Source organism: Patagioenas fasciata, chromosome 1 (genome assembly GCF_037038585.1).
Source record: "Patagioenas fasciata isolate bPatFas1 chromosome 1, bPatFas1.hap1, whole genome shotgun sequence".
NCBI lineage: Eukaryota > Metazoa > Chordata > Aves > Columbiformes > Columbidae > Patagioenas > Patagioenas fasciata.
In genome coordinates, this window is record NC_092520.1 from 64,992,501 (window position 1) to 64,999,104 (window position 6,604).

Genomic DNA, 6,604 nt, shown 5'->3' on the forward strand with positions numbered 1-6,604 from the left:
AACAAAATAATCGAAGGCTGTATTTCTTTAAGGAGAAATGCCAACAAATTGGATTTCATGCTAGCTAACCAGAAAATGCATAATGGATTTTCTTGTCCACACTGGTGATGAACTGCATGGTGAACTGGTGGTGAACAGTTCCCTTCACAGTTCGGGGAGATGAGTAACAAGCTGTAGAGCTGCTTAAGCTACAGTTTATGCAATATGGGCTAAGTCTTCACAGACAACTGATAAAAGTTTTCACCTTACTCACTACTTCACTGTCCCCAAGCCTAGACAGCAAACTCTCAAACAACCAAACACATTCCTATATACAGAGCATGCACATTTCAAGTAAACATCAGTATTTTTACTTCAAACAAAGTGTCAGACTGATCAAAACTATGCCCTAGGCTCTAATGATCTTAAAATATTGGAGGGTGTGTATGTTGCATTACACATTCTGGTCTGCTTCCCTCCTTCTCTCTGCATCCAGCTTTCTGACTGCTTTCTGCTCCAGTACCTGTGCTATTATGAACAGTAAGAGCTACTGTTACGGCATGCAAGAGAATTTTTTGGTTCCAGACTGCTCTGCTGCAGCCCTGAGTATGAAAACATACACACCTGAGCTACCCCTCTCCATCTCTCAGTTCCAGATAACAGATGGGTAGAGGAATAAAATATTTTTAAAAGGTCAGGCTGCTAAGTCCCACTACAAGGGAGGCTCCACAAACTGTTTTGGGAACCTAGATACCCAGCAAATAGAACAGGACTCAACTCGCTAAAACATGGGCATCTAGTGTCAATTTCAGCATTGTTGTGAACCATCCAGTCTCCGGACGCCAGACAAGGAGGGAAAGACTCCGGCAGACTAGTCCCATACAGATGTCACAGATATTCTACAGCAACTCAGTTAACACTCAAATTTAACTACACTCCTGCATCTGCTTCGTTGAGGCCCCACCTGGAGTCCTGCATCCAGCTCTGGAGCCCTCAGTACAGGAAAGACATGGACCTGTTGGAGAGGGGCCAGAGGAGGTCACAAAAATGACCAGAGGGCTGGAACAGCTCTCCTGTGAGGACAGGCTGAGAGAGTGGGGGTTGTTCAGCCTGGAGAACAGAAGGCTCCAGGGAGACCTTATTGCAGCCTTTCAGTACTTAAAAGGGGCCTGTAAGAAAGATGGGGACAGACTTTTTAGCAGGACCTATTGCGATAGGACAAGCAGTAATGATTTTAAAGTAAAGGAGGGGAGATCCAGGCTAGGCATGGGGAAGAAGTTTTACACAATGAGGGTGGTGAAACACTGGCCCAGGTTGCCCAGAGAGGTGGTAGATGCCCCATCCCTGGAGACATTCCAGGCCAGGCTGGACGGGGCTCTGAGCAACCTGGTCTAGTTGCAGATGTCCCTGCTCATTGCAGGGGGGTGGACAAGATGGTCTCTGAAGGTCCCTTCTAATGCAACGTATTCCATGATTCTATGTGGAGAAATGAATCAAGGTCCTAGGGTGGACTCTATTTGATATCAAGACACATACATTTGGGTAACTACGAGATACGTGTTTAAGGTCTTATTCTAGTGAGTAGAAATCTAATTAACACAACCAATGGAGTTCAGGGAGCCAGTCAGCTCCCATTGATGCAGACACCTATGTTTGGTCAGCTGAATTATAGTTTTTGCTCCACTGACAACAGAAAGTTCCAGAAAAATGTTTAAGTCTAGACTGATAGCAAAGCAAGCCAAGAGCATCTCCTCTGTCTCCCAGTACTTTGACGTGTACTATTTTTGGGCTATGGTTACATGGACATCGCAAGAGAAGTGGCATATTACTTTGCATACTGGCCAACGTAATCGATTCAGGTGAATCTCAAATGAAATCTAAGGGATATAAGATTTAACAGAAAATCTAAATGAAGCAGAAAATAACTCGTATGGCTAAGTCTTACTTCTACAGATATTCATACAATTTTTTTAAACTTACATAAAGAGGAGCCTAATTGTAGTCAGTAGCATAGCTTTGTAATGAAAGTTGCCTTTTGCGGTGCAAACATTTATTTATTTCTCAGTATTTATCCTGAAGGCTTTACATTTTATTGTGAGCAGCACGCAGAAGTGAAAGAAAATTCTATTTTCTTAGAACAGGTTTCTCTCTGTTGGCTTCTGAACAAGAAGGATTAAACATCCTTAAGCCCATCCTTGGCACCGCCAGTGGCCATAATGGAGTGCTGCTGCATGTGTGAAAGAGAGAAATCAGCATGAAAGAGGTCACTCTTCTAAAATTAAATGCTAGGAAAAGCCAAAGCCAAATGTGATCCTGGTTATCCTGATACAATCAGTGGGACTCACTCATCAGCACTGCAATGAATCCAAACCTGCTGCAGAGAACAAACATAAATACTAAGAATCTTAATTTTAGGAAAAAAGATCCAAGCAGTCATGGGTTTGTATCATCTAGACAACCATAGGAAGAAGAGTGTTTTACAGGCAGCAGACCCAGCAAAGGCTGGCTCCCTACAGACTGAGCCATGTGCCCCCACAAATGATATGCCGAGCCCCAGCTTCCCTTTCTCCACAACACTTTCTCCCTGTTCTCCCATGTTCCTGAAGCCTCGTGACACATCCCCAGACTGTGATCCCAAGCCGTACATACTCTCACTGGACTGTCAACAGGCCAAACAGAGGAGATAACTACTTAGCTGAGGCTGCAGCCTTCCTTGGGGGAAAAGAGGCAGTCACCCAGGTCTCTCTAAACTTGCCACTGACTTTCCTAAAACTTGCAGGAACTGACTTTGCTATTGGAGACCTCAGTTTCCTTGTCAAAGTCGCCTGACAGTGACTAACAGGATGAAAGATGTTGTGGAAGAGGCAGGACTGATTTACAGCACAATTGTGTAAGCCAAGCTAAAATATGAGAGAGAAAAATGAAATAAAGACACTCAGTTTAATTGTAGATTGCTTTCTTGATAGCTTATGCAGTTCATGGTGGGTAACCAAATAATAGGAGATCAGACACAGAAAGTAATGCCATGCCATTGAGCCTAGAAGCAGGAGAGACATTACTATTTCTACATGAAAAAGCAAGGATTCTGTAAGATAAATGAAGAATGCTTTGGGGAGACATGAAAAAGCCAATTGCTTCACTTCCCATCCTCTTCCACTTCTGTGCATGCCATAAATGCTCCCAATTGATCACGTTCAATCCGTTTCTGGATTCACTTTTTTTAGACCCATTCAAAATCAGAATAACACTCTTTTCCATTTCCCTACCCCAAATCTTAGCCATACTGCAGAAAGCAGAGAGGAGTCACACCACCGGAGCAATTCAGGTATTCTGCTATTGTAAGGCAAGGATTGCCAAGGCTTGCACCCTGGCAGGTCTGTGGTATATACTCAGGCCTGGAAACACAAGTCCACATGAGTTTGGGTTTGCAGGGATCACAAGAGGAAAAGTTTCCAAGCAAGGCAGCAACTCTCATTTTCCACTTACCTGGACAAAACAGCTGAGTGAGGGGCTGCCTCTGAAACCTTCCCAGAAAGATCAACATCTGCTGTCAGGGCATTTTGGGGAACCTCTCCTACCCCAACACAAGCCTCTGTTTCAGAAGCCTCGCTTCAGTTACAATACTCAAGCCAGAAACAAGGATGGTTTTCCAATTTTTTTTTTTTTCGCACTCAAACTCAAAGTGAACATATCCACTTGCCCTGTTTTTGTTAAAAAAAAAGTTTCTCTTTTAGTGAATTTGCCTGTCAGCTAAAGCCTTCATATTAGCTGCATTTTCCTGGAGAACCAGATACATGTTTTGGCAAATCTAGCAATGGAATGCAAACTTATTGATAAGCATGGAAGGACATCTCGCGAGAGGGGCAACGAGAAACTGGTGACCAAGAAACTGACCAACGGTGTATAACATTCCATTCACGTGAATACTTCATATAAAAGCGGGAGATCATGAGGATCTTGTCCCTTTCCCTTTTTGTCTTTGCCCTTCTTCGTCCCTTCTGCTTATGGTCGACATTAGGAGAGGGCCTTGCTAATCGTCCCTGCGAACTGAGGCCTAGTGAGAGACTGAATCCAGCTCCGGTTGGCTGCAGAGTCCAATCCAGGACTTTGGGTGCTGGCTCTGCAGTTGCTGAGACTTTCAAGGTTGGTTTTGTATATTTTGTATTATTTTCTCTATTCTTATTAGTAGTATTAGTAAAACGCTTCTAGTTTTTCCAACTCTCTTCTCTCTGTCCTTCTTTCCCTCCCGATTGCCTGTCCTGAGTGGGGAGTGGGGAGAGGGAGGGACAAAAGGGGAAGCGGGGCGGGGGGGAGAGGAGGTTAACAATACATCTGCCAGGGTTTTATTGTCACCCCGCAATCTAAACCCTCGACACTACTTTAACTGTATCAGGTTTACAAGTGCAAGCATCAAACTGACTCAGAAACAGAAGTTTAAAAGCAGCAGGAGGAAGCTATGTGCTAGCATCAGCATACAGTACCTATAGGTATTTTTAGAACAAAATAAAGAAGGTTCTTGAAGTAGATAAAAATATAGAAATCCCCACCAAGTGAGAAAGTTTTAATATGACTGTGGAGCCCTCCCCTTCCTCTCAAGATTTAAGATATCGGAGTGCAAATTTGTAAAGCAGTTTGTTTTAACTGACTCCATACCTTCGCAACTGTTGTAAGTACTATTAGGAAAGCAGTAGGTATATCAAGACCACAACCATTACAGTAGTTTTGCTCATTCCTAATTTTGAATTGGAAAAAGAAACTTACATATTATTTGAAACTACTTAAAATTCAGTTTTTTTCCCTGTTTGCATCTAAAATAGTTTTTAAGTCTCAACGACCAGTTCACAAAGATCTTGCTGTTCACAGCACTATGTGTCAGCTCTATTTACCTACATCGCTCCCAGTGAAAGAGCAAAATTCTGGAGTCTATCTGTAAGGATGCTCTCTTTCAGTGACCAGCTACTTCACAAGCAGTGATATCAGAGCAGCTTTCCGTTTCAGAAACAGGACCGGAACCCACCTGAGCAGAGCCACTGGAGCAGCATTACCATAGCATCCCAGCATAGCTCAAGCAAATGTTTCTCAGAGCTGCAGCCCAAGAAATAGCTTGCTCAGATAAGCTAACTGTTCAGGAGAACACGAGAAAGCAGCTCATAACACAGAGACATTATGGAGCAACCTGAGATGATGTACTCCGCTTTGACAAGGTAAGAACTAGACAAATTCTAACAAAATAACAACATACTCTGTGTGCATTTTTATGCCTGTTTCCTTACCTTCACAGGGTGTTCCCTGGGCCTCTCCAAGATCCTGCAGATCACCAGTCATCTCTACGCTTCAGACCATCTCCCTGTGACTATGGCTGCTCTTAACCGTCACCCATCCCCAACAAGAGCGGTTTCTTGTCTTCCAACCCCCGCACTTCCTGTGCATCTTTTTTTTTTCTTCCCCAGCCAAGACTTTTATCTTAGAGGTACACAACAGCATCTCATTTTGATACTTCATTTCATGTTTTTGTTCTGCATTTCGTAATGTTTCAAACTCTGTCCTCTTCTGAGGTATTTACACTAAAAGAGGGGAGATTCAGGCTGGACATGAGGAAGAAATTTTTTACAATGAGGGTGGTGAAACACTGGCCCAGGTTGCCCAGAGAGGTGGTAGATGCCCCATCCCTGGAAACTTTCAAGACCAGGGTGGACAGGGCTCTGAGCAACCTGATCTAGTAAGGGGGGCTTTGGACTAGGTGATCTTTGGAGGTTCCTTACAACCCAAACCATTATATGACATTTAAATTCATCTTGTTCTCTTTGCATTCCTGCAGTTTACTGCCTTGATATCTCACGCTGAGTAGAAGCCACTGAGCTCCAGTGAGTTTCCATTACACCTGGTCTAAGTGGGAAATGTGCTACCTATGAGAAAAATGGGGGATCCACCATCCAGCAGTTTCTAAATAGTATCAAAATCTCATTCGAACATCATTTATTGTACATAGAAAGAGCCACAAACTGACAAATACATATGCCATTGTTAACCTTACTAATTTCAAAGAGATTTCAAATGAACAAACAGAGTGGAGTGGTAGCACCCACAACAAGCCACAGGTTCCACAGAGCTGAAGGTGCAGAAGGTTGATTGCATCCTCTCTTCTGCCACAGTATGGTCAGGTGGTCACAGAAGCTATTTAGACACCCGAAGGTATGCTCAGGAAAGCTGAAGATGGTTATAATGCTCATTTCATAGGACCATTTGATCTAAAGAAACTTCTTCGCCCCTTCGTTGCACGAGCTGATTGAAAGATGAAAAGGGATTTCACTTTTCTCAAGAGCTCAGTTGCCAATATATGAAAAAGTATAAGACCCACATATGCAATTGAGCAAATAAATAAATAAGGAAAGAACCGCCACACCTATGTAATATATGTTTTACTGCAGGTATAAGCACATATGCTCAACACAAGAGAAAAAACAGTCCCAAAAGGTGACAGTGTGAGGTGAAAATTCAGCCTGATTAGTAACAGGTGGAAACCACTGAAGTCAAGTGGTTTGGCATCAAAGTGCAGCTACTGCAAATAAAGAGAGGCCACATGTATCCTATTTTTCTCAAATGAATATTTTCTGCTTGTGAGCAG

General features: G+C 43.1%; 1 long non-coding RNA gene across 1 annotated transcript in view; it reads right to left on the reverse strand.

Annotated features, from left to right (window-relative positions):
• The window catches only part of LOC136097266 (uncharacterized), a 20,094-nt gene extending 14,744 nt beyond the window's left edge, over positions 1-5,350 (reverse strand). Inside the window, exon 1 of the long non-coding RNA XR_010650765.2 lies at positions 5,253-5,350. This is a non-coding gene — a long non-coding RNA (uncharacterized lncRNA). The remainder of the gene's footprint in view (positions 1-5,252) is intronic.
• Positions 5,351-6,604: the final 1,254 nt, after the last annotated feature.